Source organism: Teleopsis dalmanni, chromosome 2 (assembly GCF_002237135.1).
Source record: "Teleopsis dalmanni isolate 2A chromosome 2, ASM223713v2, whole genome shotgun sequence".
NCBI classification, from domain to species: domain Eukaryota; kingdom Metazoa; phylum Arthropoda; class Insecta; order Diptera; family Diopsidae; genus Teleopsis; species Teleopsis dalmanni.
This window is the reverse complement of record NC_051847.1, coordinates 174,744,242-174,758,004: the sequence shown is the minus strand read 5'-3', so window position 1 is coordinate 174,758,004 and position 13,763 is coordinate 174,744,242.

The following is a 13,763-nucleotide window of genomic DNA, read 5'->3' as shown; positions in this document are numbered from 1 at the left end:
GTCTGTTTGACTTTTTTCAAAATTTTGCTCTAGTATTTTAATAATTTAACCATTTATTTCATATATAAACGTTGGGTTCATATATATTACTTTCTTCATAGGATTCGAACCATTTTGAGAGTTATCTGCTTGTCAAACTGAATAGATTTAGAAATGTGTTATAGAATATAAACTGTTTGAAAAGGACCTGAGGCAGTCCAAATACCTCATTTGAGTCAATTACAAAGAGTACAGGTATTTTAGTCTAAATAGCTCTGAACTTAGATTTATCATTGGTTTCTTGATTGAATGCGGCCTTCCTAAAACCTTCATTTAACTTTAATTGAAGTCGAATCGAGTGAGGTCTGAGTTCTAAAACAAGAGATATTATTAGGTTTGTCAATAGATTTCATTTGTTCAGGTTGATCAAAAGACTCTTTCTAAGAATAATATAGAATAATACAATAGATCTTATAAGTCGCAGTGTAGTATTGTCTCTTGTAATAATAATAATGTTTATTTTGAAATGCAACTTGAAATGCATTTTTGTATTCACCAATCTCATAGTAACATCAATCTCGTATTTTTCTGAGTTTAATTGAGACACTATTTCGCCAATGTATGACTGTATATGACATATCCCATTTTATAGCTCTAGTTATAAAAGGGTATACTGTTTTCAAAAGTGTTATACTGTTTTTTATTGATCTTTTCTTCAGTAAGTTAGATTCAGTTAAGTTGTTATCCAGAATGTGTCTAAAATCTAAGCTGCAATTTATTTTTAGTCTGTTATTAAAGTAAGGATTTCTCTTAAGTGAAAATAATCATAATGAATCAATTAAATTTTTGAACAAAAAATACTGTTTTCTATATTTCACAAATGAAAACGAAAGTTTCATACGTTATAGAACGATTTTTTTACAGAAATATTTTATTTAAGTTACTCATCTATTTGGTTTAAAATACATTTTTAAAAATCCACCAATATTTTTCAAGATTGGTATTGGCATATCTGTAGTATGATTATGGTATATACAGTATAGAATATAACTACGACTTTATGGCATGATTACGACTATATAGCATGACTAAAGTATATTGATGATATAGTATTTGCATATAGATATAGACATAGATATGTGTTGAAAATTTATATAAAACGTTATTGCTCTATTGAAGAGTGCAGTGGGCACACCTGGAAGTCTAATAAAAGCACTAATCATGACAGTAAAAAGTATATGCACATATATTACAATAACTAAAAAATGAAATTGGTACGTATACATATATTTCATCATCAGGAAGAGCAATGTAAAAAATGTCAAAATTCTAAATAAATTTAGGCGCACTATCATATATTTTCCATTACATTTCCTGCCGCTCCTCTACGGATTCACATGCTTGTTGCTTGTTGCGATGTCTCCATGCTATGTCCTTTATAAGTTGGTGTCTGTTATGATAACGAGAAAAAAAAAACAAAATAAAAAATTCGTATGAAATAGAATAGGAAATTTGCGAAAAAAAAGGTTTCACCTGACTTTGGTTGTACATTATTAAACATAAATCAAATCCATTACCGTTCTGCAATTCTGAACATTTTATCTTTTTTTCCAGAACAAATTTTAAGAATTTTACTTGTTCCTGCTCATGACTGTCAGCGAAAATTTTGAAAAATGGCAAAATGCCATTGACAAAAATGGAGAAAAAAGAATTTAAAGCTCACAAAACGGTTTTACGGTTTTATTTTTTTAATACTGAAAATGTTTTTCCTTATTTCCAAAAGTGTCGGTTTACAATATCCCAAAGCGAAAATTCGTGTAATATTTTTTCTATTCGTTTTCATACCATTACATTCTCTTACATTCTGTTTAGATCTCTGATTAATTGAGGTTTATGGGAATTATTCAGTTTAAGAAGTATTTTCGGATGCATAAATAAATTCAAGGAGTATGAGAAATTGAAGTGAGAATAAAATCATTTAATTCATTTAAATTTTGTAAAAATAAAATTAGTTATCTGAACAGATATGTATTAGTGTCATATTTATCATGCTATTATTTATTTATTTATTTACTTATGAGTTAATACTAAAATTAATATTAAAGTTAACTAAGAATAAGGAACTGCAATACTAGTTCCTCCGCCCTTTATCATGATATATGTGCGAGGAATATGAAACCTCATATTTATATTCACTTTAAGATATTAGTAGTGTTATTCTGATATTTTTACGCAATTTTAGTAAAATTATTTTCAAAATTATTTTTTTAAAATGTAATTATCATATTAATTAAATATGTAAAAATATTCCAATTCATGATTAATGAAAAAAAAATTTCACTTAATGTCATTATTAAATCTACAGCGTTGTATATCATTTATGATTCAAGATTTGATATATCATGTGTTTAAAATGGTAATAAGAAATTTCATGGCATATAAGAAAAGCGAAAATATCAGCAATATTAACTACTGAATCACTGAGCATGATCAAAAAGCAATCATTAGTATCAGTAAGTAGTGATATAAGAAACTAATACAGATAACCCTTGAAAAACACGTTTAATTGGTTCAATGTTTTTTGGAACCTAACCATATTGTTGGAGACAATAAAAAATTGGATTCTATTTCATCTACGAAAATAATAAAAATTTATATTTTATAGTCATGTTCTTAAAATATCTTTTTCTTTGGGAAAAATATATATATTTATCATATTATAAACAACAAGAGAATATAGAGATACTACATAAAGACTAGAACTAGACTAGACTAGAGTTATGAATCCACAAAAAAAATAATATCTTTAAAAAGCCTTAAATATGTATTTACGTTTTTGACTAAATATCAGATAACGGGGTTTCCAACACATAAAGAAATTTCTCATGTCTAAATTTCTATGCCATATTATCAAACCAAATAAAACTCCATAATGTTGATTGAATACTCTAATTTATAAAAAAAGTTGCTACTTAAAGAAATACTCTCATGAAATCCACAATATATATACAATATACAAAATATACAATATATAATATTTTAACTCGAAACGAGGAAAGTAAGTAGCTTCGAAAAGTACTCTTATTCCTGTACGATGAATGTTTTTGTCAGCAGTTGCAGTGTCGGCAGTTTTTGCCACGCAGAATAGTTTTTACTAGGTAAACTAATATGCCCACGCTGAAAAGTTTGTAGGTCAGTGTTGAACTGTTTTTAAAAGAAACGTATTCTCGACATAAAGTGTTTTCAAAATCTTCCTGTCAAAATATTGATACATTACATATCTGCCACGCTTTCCTAATTAGTTGATTACTAAACTGTAACCGCCAATTTACTATTACGGTTTCAATAATGATTTTTTAGACAAACTGACATGTCAAGTGCTATTATCCTGTTTGTTGACTCATGGTTGAACGCATTTTAACTAAACAAACAAGCCTGAGAAGAAATCCAATTGCCTTGCCAACAGAAGGATTAAGAATCAAAAAGAATGCATTGCAGTGATGCGTATAGGAGTAGTGAGTATCAATTATAGTGTAAAGGATATTTACGTGTATAATCAAAGGCGTATAGTAGTTTTTAATGTAAAAATTTTCACTGCAATTCTACTATTTTGAATCCAGTGCAACATACAGAATCCTAGTTTGATACGAAATGGACGCGTGCGCTTAGTAATTCACTCGCTTGAATTGCATGACTGTCTATCCAATTAATGACATTTAATATACCGCTGATGTCTTAATGCTACCCACATTATTACTCTATTTTTTTACCTCTAAGTAGTGCAGTGAGGCACATAAATGACACGCCCACTTATCAACAATTATTTATGTACATATTTGAAAAAAAAAGAAAAAAGTAACAGTAGCAACAAATTACAAGCGCAGTTCGCATATTTATTGGTTGCAAGCATGTTACTTTTACTCAAGGACCTCGCCAAACGCCTCTTGTTAATTTCAAGTGGAAAATTACTGTTTATATGGGGTTGTTTGCTAGCCCTAAAATTATTAAATGCACAAATTATTTGTTTGTTTGTCCATGGATATGTTGTCCTGTGTTTGCTGCACGCGCCCACGTTTTTCGCTGTTGTATCTAGATGCTTTTTGGCTTGAGCGTGTGATAATTATTCCTCATACGCACGACACGTGGCCACTGTCGGCGGCGTAACCCTATAAAAGGATACAAGTATCCATTTCCGCATTATTTGGATTTTTTGGTTTCATAATTGTTACCTTCAGATTTATAACAATAAATATTATAAAATTAATATAAGAGTTACAGGGGTTACTCTTGTTCTAAGTGATTTCCTTTCAATATGCTTTTCTCTCGAGTGCGCACTTGGCGATGATTTGTAGTGAATTCGAGTGTTTTGTTGAAGTCGAGAATTATTTGTACCTTTTTGAAGAGATGGTGATTATTTTGCGCACTTTCATGTAATCGAATTAATGGACTCCTTAATTAAGTGCTTACTTTGTTACTTATTTATGTTAGTGCTAGAGTTTTAGAAAGACGAAGGAGATAAAAGGATCTCAGTATACTTTGAAACTGTGGGAAAAATAATTTAGCTTTTACATCGCTCTAATGGATTGACAGATTCGTGTCTTAGCCTATAGTTGCACTATCATATAAAAATTGTTGATTTATTTAAATATTAATATTACTTAAACAAAATTATTCATTTTAATAATAAAAGTAATAGATATTAAATTAAATTTTAATTGCAGAAAATTTGAGGTATAAGACTAGAAACGCGATATAATTTTCATATGGTGTTTTGGAAATATTTCATAATTTAAATATTTTGACATGAGGAAGATGATGCATAATGTGCAAAAAGTTTCTTTAAAAAAGGGGTTTTTTATGAAACCATTTACTGCTAACCACATGCATCGATAAGGTAGCCTGTTCATTAAAATTCTGTCAAGATTTCATAATATTAAATATACAATCTATTCCAGAGTTTTAGTTTTCTGTTCCAGAAAACTGTAACAAAAAATATTTATGTATAAAGTGTTTATCACTTAGCTTATATCTTAGTATAACTATTTTGAAAATGGTTTTTACCTGCAATTTTATTTTTTTGGCTTGCATGACTAAGAGATCATACGTGGCATTCATCCTATTTGGTTAGAAAATATCATTTGGTTACACAGAATAGATTGCAAAATTGATTGTTAAGATCTTTTCTAATATCGAGTCTCCCAAATAATGGAGATTTTTATCCCACCTTCAATTTTATCTTCATTTATGATTTGAATTCAAATTAGATCTAAATATATGTTAATATTTATAAAAAATTATTGTGTAAAGAGATACCATACTCTATTATTATGGGTTGTGAGTTCCCAGCATTCATATTTCTGTACAGCTGTCTCCGTTTACAATCTCTGTCTATACAATTCAGTTTCAATCCTTCTATTACATATTTTACGAGTATTATATTTCTAACAGAGTATATATCTTATCCATCCGTATTATTTCTACGTTAATACTAATGGCGAGTTTGGAATTTCGCCAAAGCTCTTCGTTAGAATGTGTCTTGGCCAGAAAATTCTTAAAATGTCATGTATTTGTGAAATTCAAATACATTGAAATTCAATTTTGGAAACTTAAATCTGTTATTCGAAAGTAATTTTTGATACAGATATTAAAATCTCATAAATAATTTTAGAGAAAATGTGATTTAAATGATTGTATGTTTATTTCAGGTGGACCTTTCTTTGACACCATGTACCTCGGATAATGCTGAAAATGCATCTTACACGATCTTTTTCTTTTAAAGGTCCAAGAAAGGTCCAAACTTATGTCGTTCAAGTCAGCAACTCCCTTTATATTATTGTTATCCTATATATAGTGCTTTTTATTATAAGTACTTACAATTTATAGTACTTACAATTCCAATGAATTTTAAAAACAATTACAAATTCAAGTACATAAATAATCATAAATTAAAATACAAAATCAAGTCGTACCAGCACACAAAAGCACTAAAAGTAATAATGAATAGGATTTCTTTTTTTATAGTAAAGCGAAATATCCAATCTCGAGCGAATCCTACTTTACTGCGGTAATACGACTGGCACATTGGCCCCCAGGGAACATACAATTTCAATAAATATATTTTTGCATTAGTCGGAATGGCAAAAGGGAAAATTGCTTCTGTTGTGCGGTTAATAAGTTTATTATTGTTGTTGTTGTTGTTGCTGCTGTTGCTGAAGCATTCCATGTTGTTACTAATGCTATGGATATTGTTGATTTTATTGTGCTTATTGTCATTGCTGGAACAGTATTAAATGTCGACCATTATCATTTTAGCATTTTGTGCCATTTACTCCATTAGAAGAAAATACACTTGGATTGGCTACATTTAATGTATTGGTGAAAATATTTCTTTTATCTTCTTCTTCTTTTTCAGTTTATTGAACTTCATTTACACAGATTTTATTTTAATTTTTATTTGAACGAGTATTTGACATTTCAATTATGTTATTGTCATATTCTTCATATTTTAAGTAAAAAATATATATAAACTTAACAATATGTTTGTAATGTAAAAAATGTGATAAATTAAAGTTGGGGAATTGGATTATATTAACGAAGTCTTATATAGTTCTTATATAGTTTTTTATTATACATATATACTATATATATCCCATATATCACTTGAGTTGTTAATCAGCATGACGGCATAATTCTTCGTTAGAGCTGGTTCTTGAGCAATAGATTCAATAGATATTACAAAGGTATTAATTTGGTCTCTTATTCGTAATGAATTATTGCAGAGATATTAAAAAGTGCATTCTTTATGTATATATTCTAGATATATATTCTAGAATATTCAAGATAATTTAATCAGTATGACTTTCTTTTTTAAGAAAATTTTGGCAAATACTAAGCAGATGCGAAGCAGAATATGTATGTAGAAATGTCCCAACAAACTTAAAACAAATAGCTGGAAATTTTGTTTGAGATTTTGGAATGATATACCCGCCCTTTTTATCCAAACTACACAATTAATTGTCCAGTAGATTAAACTCAATTGATATCAGTGAGTACACAGTGCTTAGTTTTGGTAGTCTGTGTCTGGTGGTCTAATAGAGTCTAAGTAATTCTGCCTTTTTCGGAACTGTCAAAGCTTGGGATTCAGAGTTTGATCTTAATATTCATTACAATATAAGAAAGATGAAGAATTTTTAGTGGGCCGATACCGGTATGGTATTGTGATTTTAGTGATTTCAACTGCCTTAAAATATTTTTTCCGAAGTTTTAAATTAATACAGAAAAAAATTTATCGAGGTTTCTATCTGATGTTTCGAATGCTCTTGTTGTATTTGACTTGATAAATGTAAGTTGGATTAATTAAATTCGGGATAATGAAATTCATGGGATAAACACTTGGATCGTAGAATCTTATAACGTCGTTAACAAAGTTAAAGAAATAAATTCATGAATATATTGAGTATTTCAGAGGATCACAAGTAACTGGTATTATAAAGTCGTTTTTAGAATAATGCTTTTATTTCAGAGGATCACAAGTAACTGGTATTATAAAGTCGTTTTTAGAATAATGCTTTTAAATTAAAAATAATTATAATTATAAAAATAATTTATTAAATATGTATGTATTTACGAAAATATTTTTTATTAAGTTTTTTTATAACTCTTAAATTTTAAGAAAGCCTAAGAATGAAGAAGAAGAATTTGATCTATTAAAAGTTTCTGAATAGTTCTATAAAAGAAGAAGAGTTTTTTAAGCAATGCGTATTCTTTAAAGCGAATCCTTGAAAAGGATTCAGAGTTTGTTAAAATAAAGAATCCCATGCGAGCATTGAACGACAAATCGAAAACGATTCAAAAACAATGCCAACAAAATCAAACCGCAACAGCAACAGAGAAAGTAACAACTACAGCAATTGCCATTAAGGCATCTGCAACGTCAACGGCAACGGCAACAACAACAAGTAGTTTCCAAAGCAAGAAATAGGAAAAATAGGAAAAGTGAAATGGAAAAGCAATTCTAAAGAAATTGTCTAAAGACTGAAGCAGAAGAAAGCGACTCAATTGCACTTTGCGCATAGAAACGAATTTCCTGACAGCAACAGAAGAATTGCAATTGCAACACTAACAATTTCAGCCACAAAATGATTGCAACAACATGAATAATATCAACAACAACAACAACAACAAAAGAATTTAGTAGCTACTTTTGTTATTGCTTTGCTATTTTCACCTTTTCTAGCATTTCTCACAGTCAGAATTGCTTTCTTGCTTAAATCCTCATCATCATCAACACCACCATTATTACTTCCACTACTACCACAACTTTCACTACTACTGCAACAGCTACAGTTGTCATGCTGTTGTTGTTGCTGGTGATGCCCAACTTAATCCCACATAAAGTCAATTGAAATCTTTGCTGCTTGCAACAATGTTGATTGCTTTTTCTTGTCTCTACTGCAGCGGCGCTTCGTAAATGTAATGTTGCACATGCGGGAACAATTTTAAACGTTTTTAGTATATTTTACTTGAGAATTAAGCTAACATTTACTCTGCGTGTATGTGTGTGTGCGTGTGTATGGCTGTGTCGTTTCTCTGCTGCAACACTTGCCCTCATGCACTCACACTTGCTGTTATTGTCTGACAATAAATTTCCATTTTCTTAGTAAATCGTTTGAAGCTTTCGCATTACAAAAAACAAAAACAACAGATAGAACAACTGATATTGTTGTTGTTGTTCGTATTCCTGACGAAATAACAAAAAGCTTCGGTTTGTTGTTATTGTAATCAGGTTTTTGTTTTGGTGTCGATTGCTTCTTGATTGCTGTGCACACACATGGTGCATTTTTACTCGACGATATGGTTTTACAATCATTTTCATTTATAAATAATTTTTTTTTTTATTTTCTCCTTTCTTCCATTTTTGCAATATTCATTGTTCTTATCAAATTGCAATTGCTCACAAGTTCTCCCATGTGGAAATTATATGGAATTCAAATCAGAAATTACGAGAATTGCTGGCGCAGAACAAAAGAAAAATTTCCCTTCACACTCTGTTAGGAAATTATTTCACATACTCATGCGATGTTTAGTAGCAGCGCAGGCAAAGTGCTGCATCATTGAAAGCCTGCGATAATGCGTAGTTGGACAATCGGCAGAGGGATTTGACAATAATTTACCAAAGTTTTAACTTCATTGCAGATTTTAAAGTTTAATTTAGTGGAAAAAAAGTTAACAAATATTTTTCATTATTATTTTATATATTGAAAACAATTAATTGAAAATAATATTGAATAAATGAAATAAGTATTTAATATGAACCTTAAGAGACATTTTTACACTGGGCCAATGAAATTTTTTTTTATTTTTATTAGTCTTATGTTCTTTTAAAAAATATCCTGATGTTATCATATTACCAAGAATATTTACTAATAAGTTTTCACTAGCATAAAAATATTTATTTTATTTTATAAACTTGATTTAGTAATGTTTAGTAATAAGTTTCTGTTCGTATAAAAACTTGTTTGAACCTTCTTATTTTTATTTTCTTATTTTTTCGCAGTATATAGCCCCAGACTCGAAACTGGTTAGCCTTGGTTGCTCTCAGGTGATAAAGATTAGATAAAAGTTATTATATATAAAAGTTAAAAAAAATTGTTTTTATTAGTTGGTGTCACAGAATAAAGTTTCAAAGAGTTCCAGTTAAGATGTATTAGGTTAATCACTTTATTTAGCTTAATAACGATTACAACTTAGAGAACTTGAATAAATAAAAAAATATGTATTTTTTTTTCAAGAGATTAGATCTGCGGACACAGTGAATTTCACTGCCTTATAAAAAGAAATTATTTATTTAATAACGATTAAATAACGGTTACAAACTCAGAGAATTTGGATGAATAAAAAAAATAATTTATTCTTTTTTGTAATGAAATTGGGTTTGCGGACACAATGTGAAATTCACTGCCATATGAAAAGATATATTTTTTTTACAAAGAATTAGTTCTGTAAACGCCGTAATTTCGTTTCTGTTCATCCAAATGTAATGTAATTTTGAAAATACAACAGTAAGGGATATATGTTTAATATATATATCTATGCGAAAAACTCATATTTTATCTTGAGTTTATATTACTATTTTAACTGATGTTGCTAACTTGGTCATTTAATGATTTCTAATATTTTCTATTAATTCTATATCTAAGACATGCTTTAAAATCGTTAAAAAATTTTTTATTGTAATTTGTTTATACTGAGAATAAAGCCATAATTTATAAATTTTTGTTAATTCATTACATCATTTATGATATACTTCTAAATAAGGTCTTCACTTTTATATTAATAATATATATTATTCCTTTAATTTAACCTTAGCTTAGTCAAATATTCTTATGCCTTAATCACGCAATTATTTACACATTTATATCAAAAATATATTTAAAACAAATTATTTACCAACCGCTTCATACTTAGTCATATAAAAATGTGTGTATGTGTTTCCATTAATGACGCACTTAGGCTGTTAAGCCCATAAAATGTACAGATTAATGAAATATTAAAGTATATTTCAAAAACCCTTAAAAACCCCTAAAAAGTCCATTAAAAATGATTAAAAAACCAGTAAAACGGGCTGCTTTTCCAAATTTCAAATGACATTAAGTAACCACAATTAAAGGTAATTATTCCGCGCTCATTCACACATCCACACATACAGACACATAAAGCAGTGTACAAATAAAAGCAACCACGTTTAAATGTCATAATTATAATGAAACAAGTTGTTTCCTAAATGAAAAAGTCACATAAATAATTATTACACCTTAAACAAGAAGAAGCACATATAAAGTAATTACACGCAGTTGTCATTAACGCATTAACTATGCTCACGGCAGCATTGAGTTAACAACAAAGAGATGAGCAAAAAGAAGAAAAACAACAACAACAATAATATGAAAGACAATAACAACAAGAATGAAGATGAAGTGCACAAAAATAAAAATTAACCCTTTCCATTTAAGTGAATGTATGTACAAGCTTTTATACCCGTGTGTGTGTGTGTACGTGTGTGTATGTATCCAAGAGGTAGTCAGTTCCCTTTATGAGCTTACCATTAATGTTTTTGTTGGTTTTGTTGTTTTTGTTGCTGTTGTTAATGTGTTGTTGTTATGAGTTTTGAAAGAGTAATAAAATAATAAAAAGTGTCATCATTTTAAGCCAAATACCAAATAAAATATAAACACTTTTTTAACGACATACAGTACACATAAATATGGATAAGTGTGCGTCGGTATGTTTATGGAAAAATCCTGACGGATTTCGTATGTAATTACTTCAATTAAACCATCTGTGACAATTGCCAGAGCAAAACATGAAATTCAACTTTACTCTCAAATTCCCAATTGAGTTCATTCGCATTACCCAGTAACGTGTGTATGCCACCAACTCGACTGTGAGTATAATAAGTAGCGCACAAAGCTTACCCAAAACTTCTTACACCCCACAAGCACTTATTAAAAAGGGAGTAGAGCGAAGCGGAGCGAAGTGAATATAAAGTCATAAGTTGGTAAAGAAGAAAATATTTTATTTCTTATTTAACGTGACTGTAGGATTGGCGTTAAGTTGGTAACCCTGTTGCAAAGGGAATTTAAAGTTAATAGGGTGACAATATTGCGTTTTATCACTTCGAGAGTCAGCAACATTAGGTAATGCCTGACAACAGCAACAGCGAATGATAGCAGCCTTAAGGACTGCAGTACGGTATGGTAGATGCTTAGGACGCCGAAGCGGTAAAACATATCAGAGGTTGAAATATCTGTCATATAATTGACAAACGTTTTGTCTTCGAAAAATATTTAAAACATTATTTTTTTATAAAATAAGTTCAAAAAGGTTAACTGCACAAAAAAATTTTAATATTTTTTTGTTAATGCTCTAAAATATTGTTATAATCTCAAAATCCTTTAAGTATCCTCGCTAAATATCTCCAATTGTTTTTCAAAGCTATTTGGTTTTGTCAAGATTTGAAAGTAATAATTGTTGGAGGTATTAGGAACATGTATACAGGACCCCATTTTTATATTTTACTTAAAAATGATTTAGGAAATTAAATGGCTCAAGGAAAAAAGCATTTGGAGCTTAACTACATTATGTAAATAGAATTTTAGAATAACGATAAATTACCTAAACATAAATACGGATAAGATACTTTACAAAAGAGGTTTAAAGCAGTCGACTAAGTATTATGTTTAGAATTAAATAAATTTAGAAAGCCATCCCAGAAGAAAATATTCTATAATGACATAACATAATGATTTTGAAATTAATTTTACATTTGAATAGTTCCAGTTTAGGGAGTCCAGTTACAGATATTAAAAATTAAAGAATAATAAACAAACTAGTCAAAAAAAAAAAATTTAGCAGGTAATTTTTCGTAGATATATTACTATGTATATCTAGTTTTTAGTTTCGGAACAGAAATTGTATGAATTTTGCTCTCTGTGGAGTTTAAATTGTAAAATCATTTAGAATATTTTTTTATTTATTGTGTAGGTTATTCACTTACTTATTCACTTATTTAGATGGCCATTACAGACATGAGCTATCCTTGGTTACATCCATTAGCCTCCGAAAACCAATCTGATCAGTAGCTTTTGATTGCAAGTTGTTAGTACCGAACGCCTTTACCTATATCATTGGTCATGTGGTTCTTTCACAGAAAATGCGGATATCATTTACCGCGTTTTCCAGAAGTAGATAGGGAATGAAATGAGGGTTCATAGATGTTCAGAAAATTTTTTCTTGATTGCTCCTAATGCCTTCTCATCACTGTTGGTTTTGTCTAAGACTCTGGACTATACAGCAAAATAAGCATGACAAGAGGCTTTGTACAGCGTTTGTCGAGAAAGAAATTGCTTGGATTTTTTTTAAAATTTTTTTTTAAAAATTCGTACTAGCCGCGCGGGTGTGCAAGCCCATCGTCTACGTCGTTAATAACACCGGCATACGAAAGCAATGTCACACTTTTGTGAAATGTTTAGTTCTCAAGCGTTATGTTATTTGGATTATCGATTCCAATATTAGATAGAAAAAATCACACGACAACGAGTCACGCTGTCTGAATCCGCGACATCCACTTATGGTTTAAATTCAGCAGTATCCTTTTGGTGGCATGTGTCAAACAGAACTGTTATCCACAGGCATTACGTGTATAGTTTAAGGTTTGTTATTAGATTTGCTAATTGGGTTTTATGGTGGTGATTTTTCGTTTCGTATTTTCTTCAGAGATATATCTAATTTTTAGATCAGTGGATAGGTCAATAATAACATTTTTGCATTTGGGCCAGTGATAACAGTGAAAATTCGTAAATGTTAAAAGATCATTGCATACATAAAAAGTGAGGATATGGTGTGACATTTGGTCTGCAGATATTATAGCTCCGTACATAATTATCGATTCTGAACACTACAGCGATTTGATTACTATATTTCAATCGTAATATTGAAGATGTTTAAGTTATGTGATTTCAAAAGAACGGTGACATGACATATTTAGTTTAAGTGATGTAAATTGGTCGCTAAGATAATGCAATTTGTCACTACTTATGTATTTGAAAAACTAACAGCCCGTTAATGGGTTTCGGTATGATGCATCACTCCTCTCTAGTTGGCTCTGCAATGTACGCATCTACTCCAGTCTTGTACATCAAGTGCGGTTAGGGCTTCCTTAACTTGATGACTCCACTGGAGACACAGTGTGCCCTTACGCCTTCTTTTTCCAACTGTCGCTTCAA